This window comes from Heterodontus francisci, chromosome 1 (genome assembly GCF_036365525.1).
Source record: "Heterodontus francisci isolate sHetFra1 chromosome 1, sHetFra1.hap1, whole genome shotgun sequence".
Lineage (NCBI taxonomy): Eukaryota > Metazoa > Chordata > Chondrichthyes > Heterodontiformes > Heterodontidae > Heterodontus > Heterodontus francisci.
The window spans coordinates 139,226,741-139,244,982 of record NC_090371.1 but is presented as its reverse complement, the minus strand read 5'-3'; the positions used below and the strand labels follow the sequence as shown (position 1 = coordinate 139,244,982).

Below are 18,242 nucleotides of genomic sequence, written 5' to 3'. Positions count from 1 at the left end.
TTGAACTGTTCACTACTTTCAGACTGGAATTGCTGAGATCAACTTTCACATTCACTCCATCTTTCACAAAGGCTGGAATTTTACCGGGTCATTACGAGTGAGTTCAGAGGCGGGGGATGTGAGTTGGCGGGGTGGTGCTATAAAATGGCTGGAATTCTGATGTCATATTGTTTTACTTCCAGATTTTACCAGTGGTGAGAATCCTGGAGGGCGGACCTGACATCGAGGTGGTGGGACACCAATTGAGATATTTAAAAGGCCAAATAACTGAATTTTACGGGGCGTTTTGGATTTTATCAATGACGCACGGGAACCACGGGGCTTCGGAACCCCGCCTGATGAAATGAGGCAGCAAGGAAGTGGGGGGCTAATCACTTTCTCTCTAACGAAGACATAGGGTGCCAGGAGTGTGGGGCCGTGTGGCCAGGGTCAGTCACATTTGTCCTGAGGAGAGGACTCAGGAACAGGTTTGGGGGTGTCGGAGGGGGTGGGGTGGGGAAGGGGGTGGTGGTCATCCTTATAGAAGGCCTAGGAATCGGAGAGAGGACGCATGCCATAGGCTCATTCACCCAGGCCTCATGGCCCCTGTTGAGGAGGAGGGGCAGCTCAGAGGGTGGGAGGTCCAGGCACCGAGGTGAGGGGGAGGCACGTCACCAACCTCATGACAAGTAAGAGGGACAGCCTCAGGATGGACATGGTGCAGAAAGCACAGGGGGCAAGCCAACAGACACATGCGCGCAGAACAGCCTAACCCCAGGAGAGAGTCCACTGCCCAAGGCTGCACTTACTCCAAATGCCTGTGGCAGTGGCAACGGAGACTGTGACTCTCAAGGGAGGCCATCACTGATCTCTGCAGCAAGCTGCCCCGTGGTCTGGGATGATCTTGGCGGCTGTTCTCTGGCTGCCTGAAGCCTGGAAGGCCCTGGCATACTGAGGGCCTCCTGCACAGGCATAGGACTCTCCTCTGTCATTATGGCTGTTTGAGGTGATGGCAGAGGGGTTGAGGAGCTGCTGTCCACACCAGGAGCAGAAGGCAGCCATTTCTCCTCCCTTACAAGGCACACTTGTATCTCCCTGCTAACCTGAGATGGATAAGGACTTGGTGAAGAATCCAGATGCCTTGTCCCTCTTATCTTGCCACTGCTGCATTGAGCTCATTGGCAAGGCGATGGCCTGCAGGTCTGCACGCATCTCCGGCGTCCACTGAGTTGTCTGCTGGATCTGGCTGTTCATGAGGGTTGCCAATCTCCCGATGGAGGAAGTGAAGCGTCGATGCCACGGCAGCACTCATACCCTGGATGGACTACTGCATTGTCCGTACATGGGTGTGCATAGCCTCTGGAAGCTCTGTCAGATGTTCCCTCACCTCTCGCTGCAGCTGCAGTGTCGCAATTCACTCCAGAGGCACATCATCAGCCTGGGGCTCATTATTGGCCTGTCCTCCCACAGTCCTTCAGTGGAGTAGGCTGTAACAGAGTACGTCAGCTGCTCAGGTGCATCTGTGCTGTGCTCACCAGCTTATGACCCTGATTCTAATTTGGAACACATACTCACCAACGTGAGAGTATCTCAGGCACCATCTGTCACTGCTGATCCCCACAAGGTCCCTTGAGAGTGGCTGTATACAGGGGGCATTTGTGTGCCCCCGTCATGGACCGCTGGGTCCCCAACAACATAGGCTTGTGCTTGTGGGGAAACTAACAGTCTTCCTTTTTGTGCTTGCAGGAAAAGATGGCACACAACATTAAAGAGAGGGCCAAGACTGGCGGGTGGGTGGTGACAGCACCTACTACGGCGTCAGCTGATGCTGATCCTGCTGCCCACTTTGCTATCTCGAGCCTGGGATGGGATAGCCCCTGCGCCTTAATTGGACAGCCCCTGAGCTGCATGTTCCTTAATTGGTTGGCCGCCACAAGATACCTGGCTCGCCTTCTATTAGCCTTCCCTTTGTACCTCTTGGCTGGTTATCCGTAAATTCCACTGTAACCTTTACCTTTTCTTGAGTTATGTAGCCTGGTTTCAGCCTGGCACTTGCCAACACTGATGCTACAACATTGCACTCTCTTTTGTAACCTCACTGGGTTGTGACTGTTGCTGCTTCTGTCACCCTGGTTCTAAAATCTCCAAAAGGCTCCAGACTGATCATGCTGAGTAACCAAGGGGTTTAAGCTGTTTCAAATTCAGCTGGAGGGCCTCAGCCAGCCTCTATCTACAAGAACTGAGTCCAGTCCTATGGGATTGGAGCCATTGTAATTAGAGTTGGGTCTTCCTCTTCCAATCAAAATCTCAGTCAGGATTAGTAGGGATCCTGCCCATGCTTTTGATGATGGAGTCTGGGGAGTTGACCGATTAACCTTGGCCAGTGGGTATTTTCAGCAGCAACTGAGGCTGCAGCTCTAGCCTGACTCTGCTACATTGTTTCCAATGAAACAATCCCCCTTTATACTCTATTATATTGTTACTCTGTGCTTGAGAACTTTTCTCAAAGAAAACCTGAGACATTATGCAACCTGGATACCCAGGGAGAGGGAAACAGCATCATGTTCTCATAGATTGCTCCAGTGGAATGGACAATTTTATGAACTATTTACAATCATTAAACTTTTTTTCCTAAAATATACTTTACAAATAAAATTTGTTCAACTTTGACAATCCTATTTACAACCATTAAATGTTATGCTCGTAGTGGGAGGCAGTGTTCGAGTGCTATGCAGGGAGTCCTGCCTTCCACTACTTTACAATGATGTGAGTATGCTGCAAAAGCATTGCATAAAATCCAATACTTCATCTTTCAGTGCAGAATAAATGTTGCATTAATACAATTTTCTCTCCAATGTCTCTTAACCTCTTCCCTGTCTCTCTGCAGCACTCCAGGTTGCTGATGCAAATTCCACCACTGCACTTTCTGCCAGTCTCCAGTGAGAAGCTATAAAACTGGGAGTTATCAGCACAGTAAAGATGTAAAGTCAGGAGAAGGCAAGGTAGGAGGACGCCGCAATCTCACTCTTGACTGGAGACAAGTCATTCATTTTGATGCAAGATTTTGATTTTAATATATATTTTAAAATACTATATTGAACAAGTGGAAGAAGAATGTGAAATCAGAGAATCAATTAAAGAATGCAACTGATCATCAAACTAATCTTACAAGGGAATCATTTGCTTATTCATATTGATTAATATACCACATGATGTGCTACAAACACAAAATGGGAAATTGTCACATATTTACTCATTGTGTATGCATCCAAACATGTATCTGTGTACATGAAAACTGGTTCTCGAACTTATGGTTTAATGCTTCAAGTATGCTGGTTTGAGGAACGTTTTGTTGCTTCACTGTAATCATAGAAATAAGACAGTGCAGGAGGAGTTGGAGGAATTGTCTCTTTATGACTGTGCGGCTCTTTAAAAGGTCTATCCAGTTAGTTCCATTCTGCTACCCTTTTTCCATATCCCTGCATATTTTTCCACCCTTCAAGTATTTCTCCAATTCTCTTATGAAAGTTATTATTGAACCTGTTTCCACTACCCTTTCAGGTAGTGCATTCCAGATCACAACAACTTATTGTGTGAAAACAATTTCTTGTTTGCTGCACATTCTACTTTCTGGACTGACCCAATATTCAGTCCTCAATGTTAAATTCTTCTCCGTTTGCTTTGTTGGCAATCATCTAGTCAGGCTTTGCACAAAAATCTTGGCAGATCTCCATCAACAGCTCCAGTCTTTTAACACAGCATTTCAGCAAAACCTCAATAGCCTCTCACTGAACCTGCTGGCTTAATGCTTCTTTGCATTTTCTGGCTCAAACAGGATTTATAAGCACAAAAGGAAGACTACTGACCACTTTCATAGCTTTCCACTTCCTTCAGACTCATATTTTGTGCAAACAATCTCTAGTTCGATAGATACATTAAGATATTCTTTGCAGCAGATCACAGAAGCTTTCTCGTTTTATTCTCACAGTAATTGGCACTATGAAACAACAAGTTAATCTGTCAAGTTCTTTTTATGAATTATAAATAGTTGCACTATGGGTCAAAGAGTCTCAGCAGATTCTAAGTAATGGTAGGAGTGTAGTCCAGAGTTTTTATAACTCCACCCTTCCCCCTTTGAGTCCGCCCTAAATTCGGGTGGTCATGTGATTGTAGAAGAGTACTGGCTGTGTTCAGGGCAGTAGGATTTACATTACATTCTCAAAGGCAGAGAGAAAGCAGAGTCTGTGAATTAAAATCAAGGACTACAGTGGGGAATTTACTAAGCTGAGACAAGTAAGTTTTATTTTTAAATCATACTATAGCTAATGTTAATGTTTTCAGTTATAAATTTATGTGTAATATGTACAGTTTACTTGAAATGTTTGACATGCACAAGCTGTAGTTCAATTATTGTTATAAGTGAATGGAGGGCTAGTCTTAAACATTTTGTAGAAGATATTCCTTATTCCTGGTTATTGTTTTACTCAGTTGAAACTGTGTTTCCTCCCTGTATTTTTGACTGACTCTTTTTTGTCTCTTTCACAATCGGCTCCCTCTCTCAGACTTGTATTATTTCACATTCAGATCCCTTTAACTTTATCAGATGCCCTAAATTTTTATCTGTATATTGTAAGGCTGCTATTGCATAATGTATGAAGCTCTGGACTATTCACTCATCTGTTACTGCCCTGGTATCCAAGTCATTTCCTTTTCCTCAGTAATAGTCCTGTCACCTTATATTCAGGAGGAGAAAGAAGCCAATTTGACATTACCTGAAGGAAAAAAAATCAAATTTTAACTCTTGTGACAAAAAGAGACAGACGAGACAATGTACTGATTTACTTCAACTGCTTAAATGCCTATTGCTGTAAACAATTATTTTGATCAGTAACATTGGAAGTGAGTGACATCCAGGAAGAATTGCAAAATTAATAATATATTGAGTGATGGTTTTTGTCTGATCACTTGAACCAACGAGAAATGTTATCACTGTTGGATCATTTGTACATGTTTAGCCAAATACAAGGTTTTCTGGTTTGGGTGGTAAAAGTGAGAAGGGTAAGGAATAATAATGTGCAATGTGCTGGTTTGTGAAAAGGTATCTAGAGATCTCTTCATCTGTGTAGTCATTGTGAAGAAGTGACTTGACCTGCACTCAGTGGATGAGCTTCAGGGACCACATAAATGATATGGCTCTGATTACTAATGTCAAAACTCTGTGGCTGGTCTAAAAGTAATAATGAAATGGTTATAGCCTTTCCTGATATTTAGATTTTTTGCTTTCTGTCAAATCTTCTGGCATGGTCAGAGGTGAACATATTTCAGCTTTTGATCTATTCTGATCTTGTAATGGAAAGATTCCTAATACGTCAGGGTTCTATTCAGACATGTGACGATAATTCCATTTAACCCGAGACTCTGCCTAAACTCAGATGAAAGTAATCCAGGGTGATGCTGAGCCAGCTCTGGGTGTGAACAGTGCTGTTGTGGGTAGTGTATGCAGTTTGGTGCTACAACTGTTCAGTATTGTCAGAAAATTCATAGAAATATGGTCCCTTGCTTGTTTTCTGTCTTATTTTCTTCTTAAACTATATCTCCATGTTACTCCATCCACCCATTGAATACTGTGTTTTGAACACATGCACATATAATCAGCCTAAGTTCCTTTCCAGATTGCTGCCTGAAAATTCCTGCTTTAAAGTGCCTGGCTTTTGGATGAGGACAGCATTGGGCTTTCCTGTGATGCCATCAGTGATTGGATAGGCTGCATACTCTCAAGGGTGGGTTTTCGGTCTGTAGCCAGCCCGCTGCCCACACTATCATAGGTCTATTTCTGTTCCTATATTCATTTCAGCCTTTTGAGTTTTTTCTGCCATTCAGTGAGATCATGGCTGATCTGTACTTTAAATCCATCCACCCGCTTTGGCTCCATATCCTATGATACCCTTGCCAGATGGAAGGCAAAGTGCATCTTGAGGGTGCAGCCAAATCAGCAGTAAGCTGCATGCTACAGGCTGGAAGAATGTCGGATGGCTTGGAGGTATGGAGAGAGTGAACTAATTGCGGAGGCAGGAGCAGAGGGTGGCAACAGCTTTATTATTCTTGTGGAGCCTGGGAGAGCATGCTTGCTCCACCTGCCACCATAAAAATGATTTCTCACCTTTTTGGGGCCTCTTCCTCTTCATGTGTGCACGGTCTGCTCAATTGTTCCTCAAAATTGCATCAAAGTGCTATATACAACATAGAATCCCAATTTTCATTCAGTTATGAGGTTCCCACCTAATTCAGGTGGGTACCTGGGCCACTGAGCAGAAGGAAAGAGATTATGTGACAGTGTAGCAGGAACAGGCAGTAAGTTCACAGCAGCAATTTTAACTCCGCTAAGGCCTGCTTCTGGCAGGCAGGCAAAGTTAAAATCAGCCCATTATTGCCCCAGGCTCTCAGCAAGAATGGTCTGTTGGAAAATTTGCAAAAGGACTGCTGGTGCCTGTAGAGCAGTATCCCAGAAAGATTCAGTACATTCAGGAGAGGGGAGAAAAAGGAAAGAAATTTTGGGAAGAAACAGGTATAATTCAGTTACAAACAACCTTTTTAGCCCACCTCAAAAGAAAGTAAACATGTAGATTAGATTAGATTAGATATACAGCACTGAAACAGGCCCTTCGGCCCACCGAGTCTGTACCGACCATCAACCACCCATTTATACTAATCCTACACTAATCCCATATTCCTACCAAACATCCCCACCTGTCCCTATATTTCCCTACCACCTACTTATACTAGTGACAATTTATAATGGCCAATTTACCTACCAACCTGCAAGTCTTTTGGCTTGTGGGAGGAAACCGGAGCACCCGGAGAAAACCCACGCAGACACAGGGAGAACTTGCAAACTCCACACAGGCAGTACCCAGAATCGAACCCGGGTCCCTGGAGCTGTGAGGCTGCAGTGCTAACCACTGCGCCGCCCCGCGTAGCATCAATGTAAGTGATAATGGTGAATTGAAACTATATTTCCTTATTTGTCAGTTTTATATAGGTGAGTTCCGTTTAGGACCTGTTTATATAACCTGATGAATTGATTAATGGGTATGATTTATAGTGACGTTTAGGCACAGCATGGCATGGTTACAATAAATAACATTTCAAATCTGTCACAAAAGAAGAAAATACATAATGCAAAAACAGAATAAGCAGCTATAGTATGGTCAAGGATCCAGACATACTTTATTTCTTTAGTTCAATTAAGTAAGATTTAAACATTAACTAGTCTGCCCTTCCTCCAGCTGTCCCACTTTGTTCCACTTTCTGTTCGTGCCTTTTAGTTTAGTTCTGTGCATCGACAGTAGAAGTCAGGACTGACAGCCCCATAGAAATCATCAACATAATGTAATGGACGTGCGCTTGAGTGGTGCAAGACCGGGTACACATCAGGACATATTTCCCTTACTTCCACTAAGAAAAACATTTGCTGAGTTAGGACCAAGTGTAGACTGCATCTAGAGTACTGTGTACAGTTTTGGACTCCTTACTTAAGAAAGGATATAGTTGCATTAGAAGCAGTTCAGAGAAGGTTCACTCGACAGATTCCTGGGATGAAGGGGTTATCTTATGAGGAAAGGTTGAACAGGTTGGGCCTATACCCATTGGAGTTTAAAAGAATGAAATCTTATTGAAACATATAAGATCCTGAGGGGACTTAACAGGGTGGCTGTGGAGAGGATGTTTCCCCTTGTGGGAGAGTCTAGAACTAGGAGACAGTTTTAAATGTGAAACCTCTAATTTTTAAGCTAAGAAGAGGAGAAATTTTTTCTTTGGAGGGTTGTTAGTCTGTGGAATTCTCTTGCCCAGAAAGCAGTTGAGGCTGGGTCATTGAATATATTCAAGGCTGAGTTAGATAGATTTTTGATTGATCAAGGGTTATGGGGGGGTAGAGAAGAAAGTGGAGTGAGGTCACAATCAGATCAAGCATGATCTTATCAAATGGCGGAGCAGGCTCGTGGGGCTGAATGGCCTACGCCTCCTAATTCTTGTGTTCTTGTGACTACTCCTGATCTTCCAGCAGCGTTATGAAACTGCTGAAAATGTTAACACTGGTTATTAGCTCCAGTAAGTTATATCTTAACAGCTCTGTCCCTGAGGTGCATTCTGGAACTTGGTTAAGTTCTAGGACTTATCCTTGGAATCTGTAGTATATCACTCCATTAATGAGATGTTTCTGCTTGGGTTCATTTGAAGGAAAGAGCATCAATAACCTCATTCGTACCTATGGCATTTATATATTATGATTCTGTTATACCAGTGTCAAGGTGCAATATCGTGTTTGAAGAGTGTTTAGCTTTTCACTGTTATGAACAGGCGTGGCTGGGTATGGCTTGTCTTTCCAGAGGAATCTCAATAATAATACTGAACAGCCATGAATAAAGAAAATTAATTGACTGTCAGACTATGTTTTTTATGTAAGTTTGTGTAGTTTTTAAAATTTTTATTCCTAACAGGTTTCTGTTCCTTTCTTTGTAACTGCTAAGTCATACTATTATGATCTTCATCTATACTCTCTGATAATTAATGGTCTTTAGATCAATAAGTTTTTAAAAAACTAGTCTCAAGGGGCATGACTGGTCCAGTACCAGAAATGTTATGCAAATCAAACACTAGTACAACATGCTATGTAACAAATAAAAAGAAGCTTCCTTTGCACTCAATTTTAATTGCTGCACTATTGACTGCCTTCAACTGCCAAGGCCCTAAGCTTGAATTCCCACCCTACCCATCCTCTGTACCTCTCTCTCCTCCTTTAAAACACTCCTTAAAACCTACCTATTTGGCCAAGTTTTTGGACAGCTTTCCTAATATCTCCTATGTGACATGGTGTTAAATTTTATTTGAGCATGCTCCTGTGAAGTGCTAAGGATGTTTTACTACTTTTAAAGGCATTATATAAATGCAAGCTGTTGCACTGTCGACCTCAGTAAGTTCATTGTTTTGATTTTATAAAACTCTGAAAGCTTTGTTCCATAAATATCTCTATAACAATAAGTAATACTGTTCTAGTGTCCCCTTGTTTAGTAAGAATTGTGTTTCATGCCTGAAAGTTATGGGATTCTTGAGTCATGAGCTTCCAGTTTCCACAGTGGTTCTGGTAGCGATTCTGGGATTTATAGGGTTAATAAAGTAAGAACTTTAAGGACTGGATTATTGGAAAATGTAGAGTGGAGCATGGCACCAGGAGACAGTGCAATCAGTGTAAGGATAGATTGCCTATGTATTTTCACTGAGTGATGTAGTTTAAATTTTGAGCACAAGAAAGTTTCGGACATGTTTCACTTCAATAAATTAAAATCACAGTAGATCAAAACACAAGGCCATAGATGGTCTGAAAATTGCACGGAAAGTGCTGTGGAGACCACAAGACCAGAAAAAACCCCCATTGGGCTTTGAGCCAGAGGTTCCTTGGAATGTAACATTGCTGTGCATCGTATGAATCGTAGGCTGAAGTTATTTTCTCTGTTTATTACTTGATTTTGTTTTCTGTTGGGCTCCTACTTTATTCTTCCATTAATGTTGCAGGCAATAGAGAAAAGTGGCCCTGTGCTTGTGTAGACCGCTTAGAGATAGCACTGTTGTAATGCAGCTATGAAGTGATTCCATCCTTGTTTCCAGCTTCATGCTGGTTGGGAGTGGGGGTTGTGGAGGAGGATGCAAGTTTCACTGCTTGTGTATCAAAGTTCATTCAGTCCCAGAGCCTAATTATTCATATTCAACCTTTCCTGTAAGAAAATACACAGTATCATATATAATGTGCTAATATAGTTGGGGAGAAAAGGAGGTCAGTTTGAATGTTAGTAACACCTTGATCCTTCACCGCTGAATGCAATGCCTGACTACGTTTCTTTTTGGTTTAGTGCTGTGCTGGAACTGCTTGCTCCTGCCCTGCAAATCTAAGAGTCACGAAAGATTTCAGTTCACTCAAAACCCATTCACTTACACAGAATTAAAATTGGGCCCCCTGTTTCTATTACCAAGTCCCACCAGCAGTTGGCCTCAAGTGAAGTCCAGTGGACTTTGTTATTGCCACTGGCTGTGTAGGATAGCAATTGTGCATCAGGAGCCAGCCTTTTAAACACTGTAGTTAATGAAGTGATCTGACAAAACCAGTTTTAAAATTTTCTGATAATGCTCTGCTTGGAAGACACCAAACATTCGATATTAGTGTTCTTATGCTATTTAAATAAATGTATTGAGAAAATGATGTTGAGGGTCTGAAAGCTATCGCACAGTAATTTCATAAAAGAACAAGTAACATTAGTAAGAGTCAGTCACGTCCACCTAACCCCATTAGCCACCGAAACTGCGCAGCCACTAAACACTCGCTCCCTTACAAGGCAGCATTGTGGCTCGCACAGTAAAAACAAGCCCTCCCTTCCAAACACACATGACCACACCCAAAAAATAAAAATATCTTAAGTTACCAGTCTCAACTATTCTCAACCTATACCCTCAGTTCTTACACTTTATAGATAGAAAGGTCTAAGGGAAAGTATTTTGAGTACCAATGTTTCAAAGATATCTTAAAAGTAGGCCACAAAATCCTTCTGTGCAAAAAAAAATCCCAGTGAGACTGTCGAAACAAAAGTTATAAAAGTCAATGAAAGCAATGCATTGAAATAAAGCATATCAAACATCACAGGAAAAGCCTACAAGACTCTGATAACTTTTGAGTTTGAGCTAAGAGTGCATGCACCTTCACTAGTGTAATAAATAGTGTATGATTCCCATACCTGTCACCCGCAGTTTATAATCTCTGCAGGGGTTATATGTTTTGAAAGGTACTTGAGTCCTAAGTTGATTCAACACAAACTGGTTCCCTCTACAGGTCAAAACAATGATAGCTGTGGACTAACTGTGATAGCTAACTAGCGATGAATACAGTAATCATTTCTTGATTCAGGTCAGTCCAAAATCAAACAAGTATATTCATTTTAAGAATAAATATCATATATTTTATATATAGGCTTAATTTGAACAGATTCATATTCAAAAAGAAGAAAAATAAAGAAAGAAGCATTAAGTTCATACAAGTTCAGTGTGTTGTCTGTTCTGTGCTTTCAGAATATCATATTGTAACTTGTGCTAAATATTTTACTTACTGGTTGTAACAGCCATAAGGGTGTGACTGGGCAGACTGGCAGCAGGCTGAGGGAGGTGGCTAGATGCTCATATAATTGTATCTGGTGGGGGAAGTGCCTGTATTCCCTGGCAGTCTAGGTAAGTTCTTTGTTCTGTTAATCCTTCTGGCTTGTTGTTAATGGACGATATTAAATTCAGGTGGTCCAAATTCATATATTAAGTCCAAAGTCATATAAATTCTATGAAAACAGTTTGGTGTTTTCACTGATTAGCTTGCTAGTCTGACGAGAATGGTTGCTTTGTACCTGATGTGGATTTCCACTGTAAAACCTGCAGTAGAGGTGGAAACCAATCTATAATAATATCTGTGTGTTAGTGATAATGACAAAGAACCTAATATGAGGGAGTGATATAAGGGTTCGTATTACTCAATAATACTTGTTTGTTAATATTATTGTATTTGTGTTTTGGTGCTTTTAAGAATTTGATTTACTTATGATCAACAGTGAAGGAGCAGCACTATAAAATATTGAGCAGCACTAGGAAAAACTTTTTTGACTTTATATATGTATAACCCAAAGGCTTTATAACTTTTGGAGAAACGAGGAGCTGAATATAGGGAATCTCATAAGCCTAGTAAATAATGTTAATAAGCACCTGATTGTTTTCAACATCCCCAAATTCACGCCAACATTGCTTACTGGCACCAGAAGCGATACGATTTTACCTTGTGATAAAAGGGATTCATTCAGTCCCAGGAATAGTAGACAAGGTTTAACTGAACGGTATCAAATGAAAGAGGATTTGTTTTCTTTAAAAGATCTATATTCCCATAAGGCGTCACTTGTTCATTTGTTCAAATAGTAGCAAACTCAAAAAACAGCTTAACTCTGGACTGAACATTTACAAGCATCGTTCTCCTAACTAAAGAACACTCATCGATGTCAGTCAGCATACAAATGGCAAGCAGCCAATGATCATTTCCTCAAAACCCCCTGACCCGAACTGGCCCAGCTGCCCATGTAAATAAGGCTGTTTAGAATGTGTAAATGCCTCTCCCTGGTTTCACTCCACCTCAGCCAGCCAGAGCAGTTTCCTGCTCTTTGTTTCAAGGCTGAGGTTTGCGTCATGCATTCCAAGTGCTATTTCAATGTTCTTTCCTGTTTAGGTTGTTTTCTACCAGAGGAGCTGCAGCCCTGTCCCAGCCCCAGTTCCTCCCTGCCCCCAGATCCATTATCTGTTGACACATTCTGTACTGATGTTCGCTTTTCTGTGGTTGCCTCCAGTCAGGAAAGATGAAGCTTCTCACGAGATAACTGTTTACACATTGATTTAAACTAGGTGATCAAGCATCACTTTGCAGTTATTTTATTTGACAGAAAAGTGACTATACACAGTACTCTAGGAGTTGAGACAAATGAAGGAAATATCAAGTTATTGTAAGTTAAATTTGTGACGTGTGAAGTATTTGTGGAGTGACTTTTGCAACTTTATTTCAAACATACCTTTCTGCAATATTATTGTAACTGAAATTATAACATTTTCCTGATTTTCTTTTTCCAGGAAGAAACTGTTGACTGAGAAAGGGACGACATTAGTTGAGTGAAGAGATAAGGTAAGTGCTCAGTTGCGATTACCTCCTCCTAGGTTAGGTAACTTTATTATGTGGGCGAGATTGTGTTGCATCTGTTGTAAACACATGAATATGCATTGGCCGATGAAGCTATTTTTCACGAAGACCTATTAATTTATTTTTATTATTTATATTCATTTACATTCATTTATTGGGGTGTTTGTGCTGCCAATTCTCCAAGTGAGGGTCCTGTGTAGCCAGCACCAATCCCAAAGTAAATACATTGGTTTTGATTAGGCAAACTGATATTAAACGAACAAGCGGTCTTCCTGGTGATCGACCTTAGCAAATCTGCCACATTCATTCTGGGAATGTCTCTGGCTCTATGAGACCACACCATGAGAGCTGGTGGCACCAACACTCCACTAAATCCAAAAGAGGAGCATCTTTAGTTTATTTATGGTAGGTACGGTGTCTTGAGGGTACAACAGATCACATTCACAGAATGTAAGGAAGCTTTGATCAGTTTAAGAAGTTTAGCTGACTGAAATGTTTAACTGAATACTAATTCAATTTAATTGCCTTTTTGACACATAAGTATACCATCTCCTTATTACATCAATATTGATCCATCCATTCAGCTTGTGAAGCTCAGAACAGTAATGCAAATCTAGAAACAAAGACTAGCATGGATAGATTTCCACTCCCACCAGATATGCTTTGAATGTTTGAGAATCCAGGATGGTGTGTCCATATTGTCAATCAAAAAAGGAAGACTCTCTGCTTAAATTTATAAAGTATCAAGGAGACCCAGATGACCTCATCATTGTCTTAACACCTTACTCCAGTTATGCTGCATGGATTGTTAAACCCAAATGACTGTGTTAAAGAGTCAGTTTGGGCCTGACTCTAGAATTATTCTGTCACTGCTGCATCACTACAAAGCAGGAGTTATTTAATAACAATACAAAAGTAATAATATAACGCCCCCTTAACTTAACATTGCATCCAGCTTGCTCTTTATAACTATATATTGCTTTATAACTGTCCAGTTGCTACACCCAGTTGTACTCAAATCAAGTTGTGACACTTATCATGTGCCTGCAGGGAAACAACTAAACAGACCAGGCTCCAAGAGCTGAATGGCCTCATTCTGCTCCTTTTCTTATGAATATGACAATGACATGCTCATGTCACCATATGCTAGAGTCTAGGATGTTTTTCTTCAATCTGAAATAAATTAGTACATTGGAACAGATAACATTGCTGCTATAGGACACTTATATTGCTGAAGATAAAAGAAAAAAAACTGCAAATGATGGAAGTTTGATAAATAGAAAATGCTACAAGGACAGTATTACCACCTGAAAATAGGAAAGACAGATTAACCTTTCAGGTTCAAACTCTGTCAGAAACTAGTTCTTGAGTTCTGATGAATGGTCGTTGCCTGAAACATTATTCTGTGATTTTTCTCTTGTCAGATGATGGTGAGTCTGCAGTATTTTCCAGTATTTTCATTTTAACCACCAATTACATTGTGGACAGTTTGTACTGTAAGCTTTTGTCGGGTATTTACAATCTGGTTGCTTCTTGCACCTTTCTGCAATTAAATAACAACAGGAAATAGGTTCTTATTTCTTCATCTATTGGTGATGTGTGCATCGAGGCAATTGGGGAATAGGGTTTCTACACTTTCAAATAGTTAATGATTGGTTCATTACAAGTTGCATGTTCATGTTAGTTCTAAAGGTTAAAGTGGGACTTGGTCTCATTCTTTTATCAGACAATTATGTAATGTTTAAGTTCACAAATTTCATTCAATCAGCTAGGCTTGATTTGAATTGAACTCAGTATTCCAACAAAGGTCAGCGTGCTGATTCAAATACGATATAATTTGTCAGAATTGCCAGTTAATTGTTTTGGCAGATGTGTATTCACAGCATATAAGAATTATGTAAAATATTTATTGACCAAGTTTTATTTTGTTGGTGTGACTTAATGATCTACAGATGAAAATGTTAGCTCTGTAATCTCATGTAGAAATCATAGTCCAACAGAAACGCATGTTTTACAATGCAATTTATGAAGTAGAAATAGTTAGCAAACTCTCTGGTATGGAGTTGTATTCTTGTCCCAAGCAGAAGTTTGGGTTTGAGACAGGAAACCAGACAGCAGTCTGCTCTGATAAGGGAGGGTATTGTCTGAGGGAGTTGGCTCAAGTGCACTCCCTGGAGATTTTTGGGTGGGAAGGGATGGCTGACAGGATACCACATGTAAAGCTGCCTAATATTCTTCTCTGTGGCTGGCTGTTTTTACTTAAGTGACTAATGGGAAAAGCCTGCATACATGTAAAACGTCATTTCATCTTGCATTTAATTGTATAACTTTGTCACAAATGCTTTCATTTCAGTGTTTGTTTGAATCAAATTATAATACAGTGCAGTCATCAGCAGACAAGAGAAATATTTTCCAAAGTATTTGAGCATGAACGTTGTGAGCAGGACTTGGGGTGTTTGTGGGGTGCATGAAAATATCTGGAAGAATGATAAAATTGAACAAATCTAACTCTTCCCTTGATCACAGCTGCCATTCTTGGTGAATCAAATAGAACATGTGCATTTCTATGGCAACAGCACACATAGTTGACAGCTTTGTGAATTTTTCTCAAAACTCCACGTCTCAAGAAAAGAATCATTTGGTTCTTTTCTCCTCTTGTATTCTTGCCCTTCCGCAGTCCCCTTCATCATCTGTACACCATTGGGAATTCTCTCTACTCAGAAGATGGGACAGTCTAGGCCTATACAATGCTTGGTCAGTTCCACTGTACAGGTAGCCACCCAGAGCTGTGATTCAAGTCAGCTGAACCCAATCAGATCAATGTTTGCTCAAGCTCATCTACATTACCTTGTTCCTATGTGGCAGACTACCTTTGCAAAAGTGAGGGAAAACTCACTCCACTGGGACCATGACGCCAACAACAACAATCTTTATTTATATAGTGCCCTTGACATAGGAAAAAAAAATCCCAAGGATGGTATAAAGGGGTTTTAAAAAATAGCTAATTCAACAATGAACAAGAATGACCAAAAGCCCCATTGAGCTGGACAATGGAGGTGAGGTCTGGAGGAGGAAGAGAGAAGATGCTGTAGCATGGTTACAGTCATAGTGGATGTAACTTGTGACTTCCCTTAGGGCCATTCTGGTGCTGTGGCAGGGAGGAAACCTGAATAGAGAGATTCAAACTGGGAGTTGTGGGAAAGACGGGCATGGGTTTTAAAAGCCACAACATGTTCAAAGACTTTGGAGGGAAAAGAGAAATTGGAGATGGGTGAATAGTTTGCAAGGACAAAGGGACCAAGGGTAGGTTTTTTTTAAAAAGAGGCTGGTGATAACAGTGGTTTTGAATGGGAGATGAACAGTGTCTGAGGGCTGAGAGTTATTTATAATTCCAACTAGCATAGGGGATAGGAAGGGGAGATGGTGATCATCTTTAGAACAGAAGTGGAGTTAATGTAGCAGGAGGTGGGTCTCGTGGATGAAGTGAGTTTGTGGGCAGAAGGGGTCATGGGAGAGAAACTAGAGAGACACAGATTCACGTCTGATGCGGGGGAGCTTCAGAGGCGTTTTGGCTTGGGGAGGGGAAAAGGGGGAAGCAGCAAAGGTAGCTGAACTGATTATTGTAATACAAGTGACAAAAAAGTCCTTGAGCTCCTTGCACGAAGGTGAGCCTGGAGGGAGTAGGAGAAAAGAGGTTTAAGGCAATGGCTGATCAAAGTGGATAAAACAAACTAGGGACTATCTTTGCTCTTCAAGATGATCCTGGAGTAGTGACTGATTTTGACAAAACTTAGAATTGACTTTTTAATGCCAGGTTAATTCATCTTAGGTTAGACTTCTTTTCAAAATAACTTGTCAAATGGACTGTTTCTTGTTCACAAAATAGCTTCTTTTTTTTACTATTTTGCCTTTCCAAAAATACTTTCTTTAATTTGTTGAAATAACACTGCTAGTTTGCGTGAGATGTTAGTACGATAATAAACTTTTATAAATCCATGTGAATCATAGGACAGTTGTGTGTAATAATTAGACAAAGTATATCTAAAGTCCTCTTGTTGCTATGGGGCAGCTGGGATTGGAAATTGTGCCAATTTGGTTCAATGTATCCTGTGGGTAAACATTTTGCTGAGTGAAATTTGATCTTGGAGCATTGGAGGTGAATCATAGTTTGAGCTGAGAACATATTCATCAGAAAATGCTCTTATTTCTCCTAAGACTTACATGAAATACTAAAAATGAATGTCTGCTTTCATTTTGTGGGTTACTGATTTTTGTTGTCCCACAGTATTTAGTTTCAGAAATGTACTGTGTAGACGTTGTGTTCAAAGACAATTGACCATTCAATTAGATTGCATTGAAGCTGCTTAAAATCACTTCAAATAAGAGACTTTCCTCACATGTATTTCTTTTCCCTTGTGCTAATTGTTGTTAAGCCTTTGTGGAATTGACTGCATTATGAAGTTCTTTTTTATGTTGAGGTGTGTGTGTGTGTATATATATATATATCTGTTAAATTTAATTTGACATTTTCTCTGTGTCTGAAAAGAATGACTAGTAAGACAAAGTGCGTTTCTCTGCTTGTGACTGAATAAGCTTAGTTATTTGCGTGACCCAATTGGTTAATGTCCTTGGACAATTGCACACATTTTATTGGCTTTGCCTCCTCATCCACCTCATTTGCATACTGAAGTGGTTGCTTAGTTTCATGATGCGGGAATGGGTGGATTATGTTTCCAAATTTCTGTCTTGTTTGGGCAAGTTAAACAGCCTTGACAAAGGGCCATGGGGCTGGGTGTGGAAAGGCAGGAACGTAGAGTGCCACAGAACATTTTTTAACAGAGGAAAAGGTGGATTGTTTGCTTACATTAATAGCACTCTGCAACAAAATCATCCAAAAGAGCAGTGAAAAATAATGTGAACTTGTGCTGTTTTCTTCGGCATGTTCTGAAATCTGTTAGTAGAGTGTTTCCTATGGCCATTAGCTTAGGTCTCCCTAAAACAGTCTCCAGTAATAAACTGTTTATAACACCATTCCTGAGTACAGTAAGATAAAGCTCATAACATGATTTGGCTAGATTTCAAATATTTAAACCCAGGAAATTTTGTGATAAAACTAGGATCTGAAAGGAGGTTGGGGTGTGTAGGGTGGGGGAGTAGGACTTTTAAAAGGAACATAATCATTAAAAATTGTTCTTCCTGACCTGTTTCTGGCATGAGGCAATGTTAGAAATCTCATTAAAATGCACCATCCCACCATTTGCACGTGGCATCACTGTGATGAAAATGCTTTTGTCTTTTGGCTGTTGTTTAAACAATAGATCTGCCAAACAATTCTTCATAACAAACACCAAAGAGCTATCAGACATTCTAAGAAATATAGTGATGGGGTGGAGAGGGGTGGATCAATTCATATTTTCCAGAAAAAATATTGTTGATAGCGTTAAAAAGTTGAAATGAAATCCAGACAATAAGCTAACAAAAGAAAAATATAATCAGGATAGGA

The 18,242-nt window shown here is 40.5% G+C and overlaps 1 protein-coding gene across 6 annotated transcripts in view; it reads left to right on the top strand.

The window, feature by feature from the left end:
* The first annotated feature begins 4,139 nt into the window (after window positions 1-4,139).
* The window catches only part of LOC137372718 (Krueppel-like factor 3), a 76,704-nt gene continuing 62,601 nt past the window's right edge, over window positions 4,140-18,242 (top strand). For 2 of the 6 annotated variants that reach the window (XM_068036870.1, XM_068036907.1), the window contains exons 1-2: window positions 4,140-4,272; window positions 12,673-12,724. The gene's annotated coding sequence lies outside the window, so the exon portion shown is untranslated. Of the gene's footprint in view, window positions 4,273-10,855; window positions 10,931-11,226; window positions 11,248-12,281; window positions 12,549-12,672; window positions 12,725-18,242 lie in introns of those variants that run through there. The other 4 variants (XM_068036888.1, XM_068036898.1, XM_068036917.1 and 1 more) reach the window with 4 other exon arrangements.